We start from the raw sequence: 18,048 nt of genomic DNA, 5'->3' as shown, positions 1-18,048 counted from the left end.
TTCCTCTAGACAGAATAGCTACAAAGTACAAATACTTTTCACACGAAGACATCTCTGTTTAACTCGAAAGTAATGTCATGTCTTTGCAAGGTTATACATACATCACATATACACGACAATATGTCACAGTTGCCACACAATTATGCTGCGCATACACCGCAGTTCACCACAATTATGTTACACATACATCATACAAACTTAACATTTATGACAAATACTTGCAATTACATTGTACATATATCATACATATATTGAACTTAAGTTGCGCCACATGTGATGGGAATGCATTGCCACTACTTCTCCTTTGAGACACAGAGGCTGTTGTCGCAGGTTTGACCACCATACACTTCTTCTCGCTAAGTGACAGGATTGTTGCTAAAAGCAGGCAGACAACTGTGTATTTCGCTGCGCAGTGAGTCAGCACTTCATAGCCGCACAAGACACACAGAAACGCTCAAAACTTGTGATCGGTAACATCAGTGGAACTGCATGATTTCCGATCAAAAAGATGGTTTAACCGCTCAAGCACACACTTGCTGCTACGATAACAACGAGCACTGTATATCAAAGACAATAATATTATTCATTTACCGAAACATCTATATTTAAAGCTACCATACATGTAAGGGACGTCAGATGGTGAACATGTCGAAGTTATAGCAGCAAGGCAGTCACTCTTAAAATATTAGTACAAGTGGTGAATGCAGAAAATGCAATGATAAAGTATAATAGACTTAATATATTTTTTTTCTTTTTTCTCGTAACTGACAAGACACTACCAACACAGTAGCAGTATATGTCCAACAAGGAAATAACCTACTGTTTCAACCAATATGGTAAAATACATGTAAATGTTGGTGTGAAGGCAGATCAGGAATTCTACCCAGTGGTGGTATTTGAAAACCCACGATTTAATTATGCCAAAGTAGCATTATAGCTGCATGAGTAGAGTCATTTATGTGGAGCTTGAATGAAGATTTTTGCTTTGTTTCTTAGAAACATGAGCATACCCCCCCCCCCCACCCTCCCCTCAATGATAGTGAGTGAACCTACAATATCTGTAGGCTGCTTCCTAAAAAATTTTTAAATATCTAAGAACAGAGAGTGCACATATCTATAGGAGCGTCCCTTTAAAAATATTATGTTTACTAGGTACACAACACAGCATCATCCACAGTATTGACTCAGCTGACAGGCTTATGTCTACTCGTTCTATGAGAAATTGTGAAGTTATCTGTGGGAGATGACATGCAAAACTTGTTGAACATCAGAAGAAACCATCATTCAACTCTATGATCCACACTGTACATTAATAACTGTAAATGCTTGAAGCAGCTGTGTTGGATATAGGCACTTAACTACAGACTTAATTAATTATTCTCACTCATCCTATGCATATGTAGGAATTTACGAGTTAAACTGTTTATAAGCTGTATAAGTATTATTTATTCATGTACAAAATTTGCTATATCCTAGTGTAAATGAACAGTCATCACCATGACTGAGTGTATGAAACAACCATGACACAAGCGTCTTATAGTAAATGACTGGTCTGCAATGATAAAGGAAACTTGGAGAATGAAAGTTACAGCTTGCTATTCCTGAGAATAAATGTACTTTGACTGTTGAACGATCTGACTGTGGAAAGACTAATCTTATTCTGTCACGGTTAATATAGTCTAAGATGATTTGTTTTAAGCATTTATATATATTTTCAAAATCCCTATTTCAGCCTAAATATCAAGATTTACATGAAATTTTGCACAGCATTGGTGGAGTAACCTATTAGATATTCAGCAAAATCGGTGATATTTCACCATATAGGAAAGTAAAACAAAGCAGTGTTTTCATAGCTGACATTTTAGCGAAAAATTGGGATCCGATACGGAAATATTTTTGTTTCGGTCATTGTATGAAAGCTGTATCTTTTACTTGTGCCAGACATATTCCAAGATTCTGTAGCAGTTGGTCAGAGATAAGGCAAATCTCAATATCACTTTCAAACAGGACATTACAAATTAACATAATTCTCATTTAATATTCGGTCTCGGTTGCACATTTTTAATTAGGTTACACAGTTTGATTACTCTGGATCTTCTTCAGATCCAAGTCGCTGCTTCGGCAACTGTATTGTCTATTCAGAATCACATGTCACAGTACTCAGCTATGTGGTTCTGAATAAACAAGACAAGTTGTTGACACAACTACTTACATCTGAAGATAATCCAGAGTGATTAAAATATTTAATTTAATTAAAGGTGTGTGACTAAGACAAAACATAACAGGAGAATTATCTGAAATATTTATACAGTTGCTCAATCTCTCAAGGCAACTATGTCGACTAAATAAATGTAAAACACATTTACCAGTGCTATGTAGGAACTGTCATGCAGTTCAACGAATTTGTTATCACTGACAATGATTGCTGGAACAAGGAAATTGAATGACAGTCAATATATCGGTAGTTCCTACATAAATGGCAGTGTACCAGTCACAATTGCGTCAGTAAACTGTAGGCTATGGACAAATTTTCATGTATGGCATGTACTTATATCTTTTCATTAATTGAAAAATCGTGGCAGTCAACTCAAAATTAATAGAACTGGGAAGTCTTATCGAGGTGTTAACTAGAAAAGGTGAGATTCTGAATGACAAAATTGAAGATGTCAACACAGTACTAGCGGATTCACTTAATTTTACCTGAGGAATAGGTACGAAAGTTGCATACCATCACCACTAGTAGCCGTAGCGTGTATGTGTAAGGTGTACAGCATCACAAAACTGGCTTAATATACATCAGCATGTTGGCGACAAAGCGTAAAGTTATTGAAGAGTGGGAAGCTATTCAACAAAAATTACTACTGATAAAATTAGGACAATGAGAATGACAACAGGAACATTTAAAACACTTATAAACAGTCGGAAAAGGCACTCAGATACAATCAATGGAGGCATAAGAGCAGGAGAAGAAAAAGAGGATGCAGAACAAGGGAACACTATTACAATTTACCTCAAGGAACTCAGTGACAGACACCATATATAGGCTCAGGGAGGATAATCCAAATATGGTAGGTAGCCAAACTATACATTTAAACAAGGATGCAAAACAGGTGAGAAATAGTAAATCCGAGAGAAAATCTGGTTTATTAGAGCTAATATCCTTCAAAACTTCAAGTTGTCATAAGTATCTGTCGAAGGAGAAGCAAACATATGGTGAATATTATGTCTGCCAAATGCAGACAAAAAAGGCGACAACCCAAAAGAACATATAGAAATGTATAAAAGTACGAAATAGAATAATATTACTGAAGCCACATAAGGGCAGATTTAATACACTGCTCTTGGTCTTAGTAAAAAAAAAAAAAAAAAAAAAAAAACTCTCATATCTCAAGATCGTGAGTTCAGTCCTCATCCCGGGCACTGGAAAAGAACTATATAGGGTGATATTTTCCACCGTGTACAAACACTAGTGACTGATCGATGAGAGGATACGTAACAAAAAGGGTCTAATAAACTTACGCCCAGAAATGCACGGTTTCCATGCTAGAGACTGTTTATTCAGTCCTACACCGATACAGAGACTACAGTCTAATAAGCGTTGTACCAAGCGGCCACAGTTACAGTATGGGTTGAAAATGGTTTCCATGTGCCTCATGGCATGCGTGTACGAGCCGTAGCATGTTCTCACACGTTCACATCGGCAGGTCGCATCCGAATAGTGTCAAAGGCAGCGTGAATACACTGTCCAGTGTCTCCACATATGGAATGGACTCTTCATACACGATACTTTTGAGACGGCCCTACAACCAGTAATCGCATGGGTTGAGATCCGGTCAACGAGCAGGCCATGCAACTGGATCAATAATTCAAGAACAGTCTTAATCACATTTATTATTGTTATAATACCGCCAACCGGTTTCAGCCCGAGATAGGGGTCATCTTCTGGGCGTTTACACCTTTGGCCGACTACTGGTGGTGCCACTCCTGTCTACATAACGTTATGTAGACAGTAGTGACACCACCGGCATTCGGCCAATGGTGTAAACGCCCAGAAGATGATCCCTATGTCGGGTTGAAACCGGTTGGCGGTGTTATAACAATAATAAATGCGATTAAGACTGTTCTTGAATTATTGATTAATCATACTAATCGCTGTTTCTCTCAACAACCATGTTGTCAAAAAATCCATGCAACTGGAGCCCGCTTGTCCGATCCATCGAGCAGGGAAGACACGATTGAGATGCATTAACGGTAAAGTGAGCTGTAGCGCCATCATGTAGGAGCCACATAACCCTTAGAATCATCAATGGCACTTCTCCCAACATGGACGACAAAATCACCTACAAGATACGCCTATAGTTCCGACCTGTTACACTAAGTGAAAGGAAGACTGATCCAAAAATACGGTCGCCAGTTAGCCCACACATTCCGGCTGCACCGACACTGGTGACTCGTTGTCATTATACCACGAGGGTTCAGTTTACAGCCCCACAGATGACTGTCATGAAAGCTGAAGATACCGCTCTACGTAAAGGTGGCCTCATCTGTGAATGGGACGGATGACACTAATCCCGGAATCGTGGTTGCCTGGTGAAGAGACTGGAGACAAAACTGCTCGTGACGTGGATGGTCCGTCACTAGGAAGCCCTGCACATGCTGTAAGTGATAAGGGTAGTAACAACTGTCATGGAGAACGTTCCCCAAGGTCGTCTGGCTTTTCTTGTACTGACAGGCAAGCTGCCTGGTACTGAGACAGCGGTCGCCTTGCACAGTGTTAATCACATTTTCCTCCAAGTCTGGTGTCCGAACATTTCGGGTACGTCGTTCATGATTTCCTGCTTCCTGAAACGACCCTGTCTCAGACTAACGGCGAAACACGGTTCCAAACACTGAATGCTGTGGTTGCTGTCGGCGGGTAGGTTTTCTGATTAACCTTGCTGCCCGCCGCCCGTTGTCATTTCCCTTTCCGTAAGTAATTACCATGTCGGCAAGCTCTCCGTCGAATACGGAACCATGGCGTACAACTCTGGACCACACCCACTACAAGGTCAGTCAGCAAGATAAGTGAACTGGTCACAACATTACCAATTACTAAGGCAGGAGAGGGCGCTAGGGCAACTGTTAGAGGAACAATATCGCCCTCTAGGAGGAAACCACGCATACCGTAACTGCAGCTGCATGGTACAGTTCGTATTAGACCGCAGTCTCTGTAACAAAGTATGATTGAATAAATGGTCTCTAGCATAGAACCATGCATTTCTGGACATAAGTTCATTACACTTTTTTTGTTCAGTATCCTCTCATTGATAAATTCCTAGAATTTGTAAACGGTGCAAAAAGTGACGCTGTATACTGCTATGCATTTGTATTTGTCTTGGTGTCTAATTGGTATAGTGCTTGACTACAGATTAAAAGAATCGGATTCAAGTCTCAGCCAGTTTCATTTTTATCATGATTTCTTCCGTTACCTGTGGTAATGATCTGTTATTGTGAAAAATCCGTTTTGCCTCTTGTGAAAGAGGTCTGTAGTAATACATCCAGTTTACAGATCACATATCAATTATTTACAGACATATTTTTTAAACTGATATGTATTGACATTAGCTGAGAAAATCATTGGTTATGGAAAATGAAGGACAAGGGACATAAATCTGATAAGGGCTATCTTGATTGTGTTTATATTGCGAATAATCAATTACCATGTGTGCAGTGAAACTAAATATTCATAGCGTGATTCTCTTCCTACTAGCTCAGTCAGGCGTGCTGGCTTGCTGGAGACGTTGCTGTTGCACCAGAAGGCAGCTGACAATCCTGTGGCACGTCACCAGTATCTAGGCATTATCGTCCTACATGGAGTTCTCTGTTAGGGGCTTGCCCTGGATGTCCAGCTAACAGCACAGAGCAGACAACAACGACCTGAGCCACTGCTGGAGGTGGCTGTATCCAGTGAGTAAGAAGACATGATGTGATGAAGCATTTGCCGCACTTATTTTGGCTGCGACATTGCTGGGCCAAGTAACCGCCGGAGGCCGCAGCTGGGACGTGAGTGAGCTCGTTGGTGGCATCAAAGAGGAGGCGGAAACAGAAACAGGCTTGAACAACGAGGAGTACCTTACGACTGGACACAGTATGGGAAGTCACAACGCTTAACATGAGGCTTGTCCAGTTGGAGAGCGTATAGTGTCTTTTCCTAGTGTCCAGAAGAAGGCGGTAGCCACAGCTAGAAACCAGAATTGCTGGATATCATTCACTGCTGTAAAGTACATCTACATGTACCAGGACCTATGACCGGTGCTCTATTAGTAGCGTCTTTGACCAGTATTCGTAACGTCCTGGGTCCCGGGTTCGAACTTCAATACGGCTTAAATTTTAAATAAAAATCATCCGAAACGACCGCCGAAGCTTGTGGCATAAGAAATCACCTGCTTTCTGCCAACAGTTCTATAAAAGTGGGCGGAGGAGCAAACAGAGGTTCCGGGCATTAATTTGCCCTTGGGGTCGAAAGCTGCCCCTAAAAGGCGGAAGAATCACCAATGATCAGCAACATGAAGATGCAAAAGGTTATGGAAACCACTGCATTAAAGACACATAAGGTGCATCCATAGGGCACGTGGCCTGTAACTGAAAACAGTGTTATGATGATCTCTCCATTGGCAAATTATTCCGGATTAGACCCCTTTCGTGTCTCCAGGAGGTGAATGCCAAGGAGGAGGTAACCAAAGGAAGAAGAGCGAATAACCATCAGTTCACACGAACGTAGGATAATATCTATAGCAGCAAAACATCTCATAAAGGATGTAGGATTCGTTATCAGTAGGGAGGTGGGCAGAGAGCGAGTTACTGTGAATTGTTCAATGACGCGGTTATTGTCATCAGAATCGACAGCAAACCAACACCGGCAACGATAGTTCGGATGTACATACCGACGTCGCAAGTGTAAGAAATAAAACATAGTGACATTCGTTTCTGTTTATCCATAGTGTCATAATAAATTTTACACCCGTCCAAGTGTAAGATAAACAGACGACAATACAGTAATAGTAAAAAGGCAGTGCATAGATGTACGACAAAACTGTCAGTTGTTAAACGGTAGATCTTTGTTGAGGAAAGAAGATCATTTCCGTTGATCACTCTCCAATGCCCGTACTCACAGAACATAGGCGGGTGTAAGTAACTGGCAAATCTTGTGCTTTATATTGCTCTGAATGATTACTTGGCACGTTTATCAAAAGTGTCAACTGTTAATCTAGTCGTCTATAGACGCCTACATATGTGCCATGTATATTTTCTGCTTTAGAGACGGTGTGTCAAGAATGGAACCGTACGTTGTTCGGTAGCAATAAGACCTATCACGGATCGCGTCTTGCTGTTTGAGTATTGTATCCCGAATAGAACCTGCACATTTAAACACGAAGTCAGATTCAGTTTTTCTACCTTTATTTACGGCAGGAATTAAAGGAAGACTTTTTACTGTCAATCTTATCTTTCCACTGTCAATGTTATCGAACAGTTGTACGTTCAAAACTATCCAAGGCCAGATACACCCACCAGTCAGTAAGCGACAGCGATTTCATTTTCCTTACAGGAATTCACTTTCATATTTAATAAGATAATTATTATTTTCAAATGTATGGATATAAATCCAAAACGGCATGCTATCGCTTCTGTAATGTGTCCATACGACGGCATACTATTAAGCAGATTCAGTTAACTTTATTATTTTCATATTTCCCCACTGCTGCCCGACGAAGGATACATTACAGGACGAAGCTATAGAGAAAGTCTAAGAGAATACTGATTGGGTAATTCAGTTTGTAAAACGAGTTAAACGAAAACTAACGGTAACGCGGGACTAGAATTCAGTTTGGTGGAAGGAACAAAAGGAAGGGTTACGAGAGAATGTGGTACGAAAGAAGAGAAAGACTAATAGAGTACCACAGTAAATTTCAGATGGTAATATAGAATAGGCCTATTATCTTCAAGAGATCGACGTTTAGTCCCCTCTGCTGGGATCTTTTTCAGGATCTTGTGTTGTCGGCGGTTAACTGAACGGAAGAAGTAGTTCAGTTGATCGATGAAAGAAGAAAGTACAAAAATGTTCTGGGAAGACAGGAACTATCACAAAATAATACACAGAAGATGGAAAAGGAAACTGCTGATCTCTTACGTGGCAGTCCTGATGTTACGGTTGATTACGGCAGCAAGACTGAAGAAAAACCAAGACACGTTCTTAGGTGTTGTCGACATGGAAAAAGTGTTCAACAGTGTGAGACGGTGCAAGATGTTCGAAATTATGATAAAAATAGAACTACAGATAATGACGTGGAATCGGCACACATGCGATGGCATGCGCTACCTGATATTTGAGAAACGGCTCGCATAAAAACGGCACTTTTACGGGTCTCATACCTCGTATTCTGCTGACAATGGAAAGGTGGGCAAAGTTTTCGGGATAGAACTTGGGCTAGGAACCATTTGTCTAGCCAACAGAAGGATCGTCTTATTGTAACTCTCCTACAGAATCATACTCCAGCTTAGGAAAACTGAGCAAATCGGTGGGTTCTTGGTCCATTATATGTGGTCTATGGTGCGTCATAAGGAGCGATTCCTGAGAAAACACGAAAAGCATGGTTTTTGGTTACCAGAATCAAGCCGCGGATTCTAATCAGGCTGAAATTTTTATGCTATATTTCTAAGATCCTGATCTCGAACGAACATGAAAATTTTCGTCAACTTTTGTCCGAGATACAGAGGTTTAAATTTAGCCTACTTGTACACGGAAAATACGTATGTAAAATCCGGCTTGCGGTGAAAACGTAGTTTATAAAGCGACGTAGCACGGAGAAATATGCAGTCAAGTGTCTCCATTATCACCAGGAGGGTTTTGAGAATGCTGTGTTGTTGTAACTCTGAAGCACAAGCAGAATTTTTGTTCACATGAACCCGGTCTGAGGGTAATATCATATACTTTTGCATTATTTCAATTTCACGTAAGTAAACTACGAAAATTTTACTGACGGATAAAGTGATATGTTCTGCTGTAGCAGAGAAAAGAAGAGAACCAGTTGAAAGAATGTCTCCACCGGAACATAAAAAGGCTAATAAACCCCTGTTTTAAAAGTATGACTGCAATGTGCGATACCAGCTTTAAATATTTTTCAAATAAATTTGTTATTTGGAGGTATCCACGCTTTTTTATGATAAGGAGAATGAGGCATTGGCATTGGGAATGAGATGTAAAATTAATAAATACTGGAGATAGTAGACAGTGGTTGTCTAATAGAAAGAGCCAAGAAGATAATGGCAGTGTGAGAGATAGAGTGGAACATAGTTGACAGCGATATAACGATACTAGGAAACGTGTGTAGGAGACGGTACCAGTGGGTGGAAAACAAAGAGAAGGAGAAAACAGAAGTGGGTGCGAACCAGTGGTAATGAGAGGTTTTAATGCAATGACAATGAGGAAGAGAGAGACAATGACTGTGAGAAGAGACAGGAGCAGCAGGAAAGAATGAATGAGATAGTAGCAATAACAGAGAGCAAGAGACAGACCGTGAGAGTGAGACGTGACACTAGTAGCAGTGCAGAACGAAGAAGACTGGGCTGTGGCACAAGAGACAATGACAGAGAGACACAATGAGATAATGACAATGAGCTGGGTTAAATGAGTGAGTCGGATGGGTAAGTTGGAGAGGATGGCTATGAGCGATTTACAGCGATGGACGAGTGGGTGTGAGCGAGTTACAGTTGAGGGAACTTGTAGGTGAGAGATGTGAGTTGAATGTTGAAAAGAACGAAAATCGTTGAACATGCTGAGGAAAGTAGACTAAGGCAGCTGGTATCGCGCTTTTCAGTTAGAGTTTTTTAATACAGAGGCATATTAGCCTTATTTCTGTTCCGTTAGCAGCATTGTTCCGCTGACATACAGTATGTACAAGAACCAGGGGCATATTAGCCTTCTTTGTGTTCCGTTAGCAGTATTTTTCCGGTGACGTACAATATGTACAAGAACCAAGACGGCTCAGTAAGATTGGAAGACGAAGAAGAAAGTGCTAGGATTAAAAAATTATAGGAAATGATGAATGGAATGAACAGTCTAATAAGTGCAGAGTATGGGTTGAGAGCAAACCGAAGACGAAAGGTGTGAGAAGCAGCAATGAGGAACGTAACATCAGAAATGAAAATTTTGACAGAAAGTGGAGTAGGCGAGCGAGTTTTATACCCAGAATCCCAGTTATTCCCGTCGTTTTACCATCCCGCTTTAAATGTGTATAATTCCTGGTGAGCTTATATTACACCATAAACAAAGCGCAACGCCAGACGCAGCGTGTTACATTTTGCGTTTTCGCACAGCCAGCTGTAAGTAGCTCTCTCCCACGTTAGTGAAGCAAACAAGCTCTTCGTTCACATTCTAAATCATACTACTTCGAGTGTTGTATGGCAAAAGGCTATGAAAGTAAAAAATAAGTCATACGCATACGAAGTCTCGGGCACATATATGAAATATCCCGATTACGACAGGTTTCTCACCTAGTTCAGAAACAAGCCCACACTTGCTCAACCCACAGCACAAACCCCACTCCGCACAAACGCAGAACTACAACTGTTATGCATTACTGCTTTTGTATCAATGTTGATAATATAGACGTCTCGTCTACGAAAATCAAGTACTGTTGAATTGTTTTTGCGATTCGTTAAGCTTCAGTTTTTCTAAATGTCAGTGTATAAATACGTTATCTGGAGTTCCCCAGTATAATAGAAGCTTTTAGGTACTCAAAGACTTATTGAAAATACATTATACAAGGATAATAAAAGGGTATTCAAAGCTTAGAGGCTACTAAGTACAGTTACGAATATCTCAGCAGGAAAAACCGAAATGGCTTCAGTACATCTGAATCGATGTAAATGAAACTTCATATGGTCGATTCCCATTATTTCCAGAACGTCGAGAAAACTTGTAATCAATGGCTAATATTTTATTCTTAACGTTCGTCCGACGGGTACATCACATGTGACCAGTATACGCCACATTAAACGTTAAGCCATTGAGGAAAGATATTTGCTTTAGCCACGTTTCAAATAAGAAGCTAAAATTGCTGTTTGGATATCTCTTGTGAGGTCGACTTATCTTTATAGCCAATAGGCGACTGTATTACACACGCATGCAGTATGGAAAAACATACCAGGCGCCTGTGGACTGGCTGCTCTGTGTCTAATTTGTAACTTTGGAAATTTGTGATTCCTATGGGACCAAACTGCTGAGGTCATCGTTCCCTAGACTTACACACTACTTAACCTAACTTAAACTAACTTCCGCTAAGCACAACACACAAACCCATGCCCGGGGGAGGACTCGGACGACTGACGGAGGGGAGGGGGCGAACCGTGGCAAGGCGCCATAGACCGCATGGCTACCCCGTGCGGCTGTGTGTCCAACCCTAACTGGTATGTTGAGCCATCTACTAGCTATTGGTGTATCAAGATTAACTGCATAGTGATAGACGAGTTAAGGGGATTCCGTGTTCCGTGGTGTGGATACTGCAATGAGCGTATGGGGAAAGCTCGTCTGTTTATTCAGCATGTATAAACACGCCGTTGGTGTTCAGTTACGTGACAGATTACACGTAGTTGCGGACTCAGAAGGGGGCACTGCTGTTGCTTCACGACGTGGACTTTGGTAATACACAAGAATTGTTTTTTTCGACATCACTTAGAGACTAGTGTGTTTCTAAATACTTGATATTATTTAATTTATGAAAGTGTACCGATGACGTTCATCTGAAAGAGTTTGTTTGGTCTTGATATGTTGTCCTATTCATTACTTCGCCTTGAGTAACCAAGTATTCGTTACGAACTCAAAGACGCTAAACTTGAAAAATTGCAAAAACATACTATCAGTGGCCTAGCATAAAGGGCACTTCGTTTAAGTTAATTTGCATAAAAAATTTTATCGCCCTTTGAACGTTACTGGCTGAGATACCACTTGGTTGCAGTGACTGGGTGTGTACTTTGATAAATTCGTATGCGTGCGAATGCGGTGTGAAAATACTGAAAGGTTATTGTTGAGCGAATGCGTTTACCCCCTTCCCATCCGCTGCATTGAAGAAGATGCGGTTTAGCTGCGTTGTGTGAGCCGACAGCGTTGCTTTTCAGCATAGTAGTAGTGAGCTCGCTAATTTATTGTTTATGTCTGTTATGTTTCATTTTGCGCCAAAGTGCTTTTGGTGTTTCAAAACTTGTTCTTACATAAACTCATTGGCTGAGAATTACGGAAAGGGTTATCCCGTTTAAGAACATGCCGCCACATTTCTTCTCCCAGTGCTCACTTTGAATTTCGGTCGCATCTCACACTAGTTCTGCTCCTGCAGCGTTAATGAGAAAGGTACCTTGCAAAGGGTCATCGTGACGATCACTGTTAGAAATGACGTACTTAAATGATCTGCCTTACCAGGAATTTTCCTAATTTTCAAAATTTATTCTTGTTAATAATTAGAGATACTTTGTTGTTTCATTTTTCTGTTACTTTCTCCTGCATATATTATTTCCAGTTTTTTTTAAATTGATTTTTTATCGATAACGATGTGACAGTGCTATCTAGCACTAACAAATTACATTTCTTTCTTTACTATATACCAAACGTCAACACACTTCTATAGGAAGTACTGTTCTATCCTTCCTACTTCCGTTAGATCAACAGCTCACATGCAAACAGTAAGGTTTCCTACGAAAACGCATCACAAGAAACGTTAGAATGTTCTTGGTATCCTCCCTTGCTCTCTATGAGTTAGCAGATAGACTATAGAGGAAGGTATAGTGACAGGGGATGATTCTTTTGATGAGCCTTGCCGGAGATGGACGAAGACTCCGACGAAGAGGCTGAAAAGTAGGTAAGGAGGCACTGGATAACATCAACTAGAAATGAGTTCGTGGAAAAACCTGGTGCTTTACAACAGTCTTCAAAAAAAGTATTCGACGACGTTGAATGAAGTCAAACTTGGGATAAGGGGAGCCATGCATGAAATGTTCAACAAAATCAAAAATAAGGATGCATCTACTGACTTCGCAGAATATCCTAAAAGCATTTGGCGAAATGTTAAATCGGTAAATGGATTAAAGTCGTCTGTCCACACTCTTACTGCTGAACAATGATATAGAAACGGAGGGTGACAAAGGCCTAAATTCTAAATTACTACTTCTGAAATTGTTTCACTGAGGAAGATTGTCAAAATAATATTGAAATAGTGACCACGGCATAGAAAAACAACCAAAATCATTCGACAGGCGATTCTACCTGCAGTGTTACCTATACAGTTAAACATACAGTGTGCTAAAGAAATTGCTGCGCCTCTAAAAGCTGGAAGCGACGGAGAGTTGGCATCGGTTGCACGCGCAGGTCACTACCGATTTTCGAGAAGGATCTTCGAACAAACGGACACAGCTACAGACTAAAGCGAAATGCTGGAAGATTCGAAGAGGATCGACGCTCAGTCCTGGGATTTAAGTCGGCAGAAATTTAACGTGTTGCGCCTAAGCAGGTTGAAATATTGTCATATGATTACACGATAACTCACGGTCACAGAAAAGAGTAACATCTGTAAGATATCTAAGATTATATGTACAGAGCGATTTAAAGTTGGTGGACCACATAAGCTAATTGTAGAAAAGGTGGACAGTTCAAAGCTCCTCAACCTGCGACCAGTATCGGACATGATTGGGAAGGGAAATAGAGAATATCCGAAGAAGAGCATCGAGGTTTATCACGTGTTGGTTTATTACATATGAAAGCGTGAAGCTGTTAAGGTGTGAAGGTGTGAAGCTGTGAAGGTGTTAATTCATCTCAAGTGGCAGACTTTGCAATTGAGGCGTCTTGCATTGTGTTGCAGTTTGATCTTATCATTTGACGAGTGTACTGTCCTAGAACAGTCAACCACTATAGTGCTTCCTCTTACTTACATCTTACCAAAAGATCTTAGAGGTGCAGTCAGAGAGATTTGAGATTACACTCACGCCTATCAACAATCGCTGTGACTAACTTCCCTCACACTATTCGAGACTGGAACAGTGAAGCTGAAAAGTGACATCTGTTCACAAAGTGCCCTCCGTCACACTCCACAAGATGGTTTCCAGAGTGTATATGTAGATGACGAAAGTCTGTGACTGAAATACTGGTGATATTCGCACTTCGTTAGCATTGGTTAGATATACTTACTTCAGATAACACAGCCGCGCGGTCTTGGGCTCCTTGTCACGCACAGTCCGTGCAGCTCCCCCCCCCCCCCCCCCCCCCCCCACCTGTCGGCGGTCCGAGTCCTCCCTCTGGCATAGGTGTCTACGTCGTCCTAAGCGTAAGTTTTTTTTGAGTTAGATTAAATAGTGTGTAAGCTTAGGGACCAATGAGCTCAGCAGTTTTGTTCCATAAGACCTTACCACAAATTTCCAAAATTTCAGACAACACAAATTTTCTGAATGCTTCTACTGTGTAATAGCTACTTGAAGTTCAGCTGCACGTTTCTTCGTATTTCTTCCCATTTTTCAAAAACCAAAATTTTGGGCAAACCACTGAGCACACATCTTCCACCTTTCCAGGCACTGACGCAATCAGCACCGGGTCTTAAAATGAGGGTAAATGAAATCCAACGTAAAAAATTAGTCACGTGTGCGGAATATGGGAAAAGTGCTACAAAAGTTGCTGACTTAGGAAATGGTGCAAAAAGTAGTGGCTGTGAAGAAGATACAATAAAATCACAGTAAGTCACTTACTGCCGTTTATACAACAACTAATTAACGTCACCAAGGAAATTTTGACTTCGTAACAATACGAACATATTTACAAAATTTTAATTTCGTTTAGCATAATTAGAAATTCTCATTATATGTGATTTTTACATTTTTTAAGTTTCTCAGCTAATCTTTCCGAAACTGTTTGATGAAAAAGTGAAATATTTTCTCTTGCAGAACATCGACTTTTGGTGTGAAAATAGTCACGAGCGTGACAGCAGAATGAATCATTAATTAAGAAATGACTGCTAACATAAATATTTTGTACGCAGTTTCTTCGATACCACTCGAGAAGCAGTTACTACAGCGATTAGGAAACCGAAATAAAAAGGTGCCCTGGATAATTTAAACGCAATGACTGGCTCTGGCTAGAGGACAAAACAGATTAGTTAATGGTATAGCTGTATCATTAGGTATGATTGTTGAAGAGAGAGGTGAGGGACTTCACTATGCGTGAGCTAACTATATGCTAGCGATCTCATTATGCAGACCTCGTCACACACAGCATACATGTTATACACGAGACGCATCCCGCGAGATCACAACATGAATATCTTATGCGCCACTAAAGGAGTTTGGGGAGTTGGCCCCAGATGCGGACGGAGTCCGCACACCTCCTCCTGATGTTGATGCCGGCACACGAGGCGCAGACCAGCTGGTGGGCAATATCAACGCAGCAAGTACTTTCCCGGCGCATGATCCAAAAGTCGTCTTAAGTTCCAATAAAAATCTGGTGGTTGTGTAACTACGCTGTGTTTGATACAAGCGGTACTTCATAATTTAAGTTGCAAATTATTATAGTATCCCACGTAGCTTTTCTCGAATGCTGCACTACAGCCTGACACAAATACGTGGCACTGTTTTACGCCATAGTCACCGAGTGTGTGTAGACAACGTTCGACGTATCCTACCAATTGTTCAGTTCCTCGGTGACAGAAATCCGCTCCTAGGCCACCGAGCCATTCGAGAATCGCTGTGTGAATGTCATCATAGCTGGAAACTCTGTTTGCTACCAGATTGCCAGAAGCTCATTTACCTTACCGATAGCATGGACTATGTCGTCTGTTGTCGAACTCGATGGTCTTTCTTCGCAATCAGAATCTACCATGCCAGTGTTGCCCCGATCATGATTTGCAGTATTACACTACGGTTGGATGCGACACTGCATTTGGATCCATTCACTGCGTACATATCATGGTGAATCCGTGTGTATTTGAAGCATTTTGCTCACAGGAGTCGCACTGTCACACATCTTAGGCGCAATCAAATCGAAACAAAACACATGGAAAAAAGTAAGTAAACTGTTATTTTCAAAGTAATTGCGATAAATGTCAAAACACTTATACTACTGTGAGACAAGAAGGTCAGTGCCTTGATGGCAAAGTTCTTTTGGTTGTCTGCGATTGTACCCGGGCATGCAACTCTTAGTCTGAAGCAGATCGACGGCCACGAATGTCTTTGTTCAGAGCTCCAAAAACACGGACATCGCACAGGGAGGGTGTGTAAGGGTCTCCCAGGGAAACTTCTGCAGCGTAGTTGAAACAACGTTGGCAACGTTAGTAGAAGGGAAGCGAAATGAAAGAGTTCCCGGCTTTGGAGTCTTTAACACGAAGGCCTTATAGAAAACACCGAACGAATTCAGATACTGGCTATTAAGGTCGTAATGAGAAAGTGTATACTGTAAGAAAGTGTAATGGGCAACTAAGAGGACGTAAGAAAGAATATTTGGAAGAAGAAATTCTTATTACCTGCTAAATTATTTGTTTGGATGCATAGCTGATAAAGTATTTTTCCTCCAAACAACTTTCCACAGCTGCCTTATCTAAATTCTTCCTTTACTAACTTAGCGCCCAATGCTTCCCTCGCGTAGTCTGTATGGTCAACAGAGATTTATTTTTTTATTTTTTATTTTTTTTATTTATTCGAATATTCACGTTGTTCACAAATTGCAACACCTTCTAAGTTTTTCACACTAATTAAGGCCACATAAGCATGATCTTTTCCAAATGTACTTCTGACCAAAAAGCGATTCTGGTAGCTGGATTCATAAGTTTTTGTTAATTAAGCATTTTGCGTTCTTTTGAGGATATTTCCACGGCAACTTTCGTCCCCTAAAAAACAGTTCTTTGTATCTCGCTGTGAAGTGAAACACAAACTTTCATAAATTTAGCTTTAACATTTTTTCATGTAATGAAATGTTGTCTTAAAAATTTTCATCCCTTGTTGCACTACCTTAGAGGTTGAATTTCCAGAAACACTACAACACGCATATTGTTTGTGACCGAGAAGTCAGATAGCAATTGTCATAGACGTAGCCTTAAAAATCCTTTAATACTTCTTTAGTAATTATTTAATTTCACCCGTATTTTAGCCCCATTGTGACTGAATTTTCAAAAATCCTGAAACACATATTTTTATTTTCTAACTAAATATCAATTTTCATAGTCCTAGCTTCAAATTTCCCTTAATAGCGATATACTTTCAGAAAGTCTTTTACCCCCTATTCCTCCCCTCCCCCTCCCCTTCTTTGGGAGTGCAATTTACAATCCCTTCTTAAACGAATGCTATAGTATACGACCCACACCCTCTCCAAATTTCTATCGTAAGCGGTTTGGGGGTGGGCGATGATGAGAAAGTGAATTAATCTGAACCTATTTCACCCCCTTAGGGGGTGAATTTACAGAAACAGTGAAATACGTATTTTTTTATCTCCAACCGAGAATCCGAGCACTAATTTTCAAAGATTCAGCTTTAAAAATGCTTTCGCAATGAAATATTTTCATATAAAGTTTCACCCACTATTTGACCACCTTAGTGGTTGAACTTCCAAAAACAGAGCCATGGGTATGTTTCATTTCTAATAGAAAGGCCAAACACAATTTTCATAGATTTAGCTTCAAAAATTCATACGCAGTACAATATTTCTATCCCCCGTTTCACACCCATAGTGGTTCCAAAAACAGTGAAGCATGTATTTTTTTTATTTCTAACTGAGGAACCAATTTTAAATTTGGATGGATATAGCTTTACAAATGCTTTCATAATAAAAGATTTTCGTAAAAATCTCATCCCCTTCTCCACCCCCTCATGGGGTTCAGTTTTCCAAAAACACTGAAACACGTACTACTTTATTTCTAATAGTTACTATTAGAATCAGTCTTGATCACAAATTTATTTATTCTGGTAACCAGTTTCGACCACGCCGGTAGTCATCTTCAGACAAAAATGCTGCATGAACAGGAGCCTCCTTCCGGTGGTAAAGCAAGCAGT

This window comes from Schistocerca americana, chromosome 1 (assembly GCF_021461395.2).
Source record: "Schistocerca americana isolate TAMUIC-IGC-003095 chromosome 1, iqSchAmer2.1, whole genome shotgun sequence".
In the NCBI taxonomy this organism is placed as follows: Eukaryota; Metazoa; Arthropoda; class Insecta; order Orthoptera; family Acrididae; genus Schistocerca; species Schistocerca americana.
The sequence above is the reverse complement of the archived record's forward strand: the minus strand, read 5'-3'. Positions refer to the sequence as shown.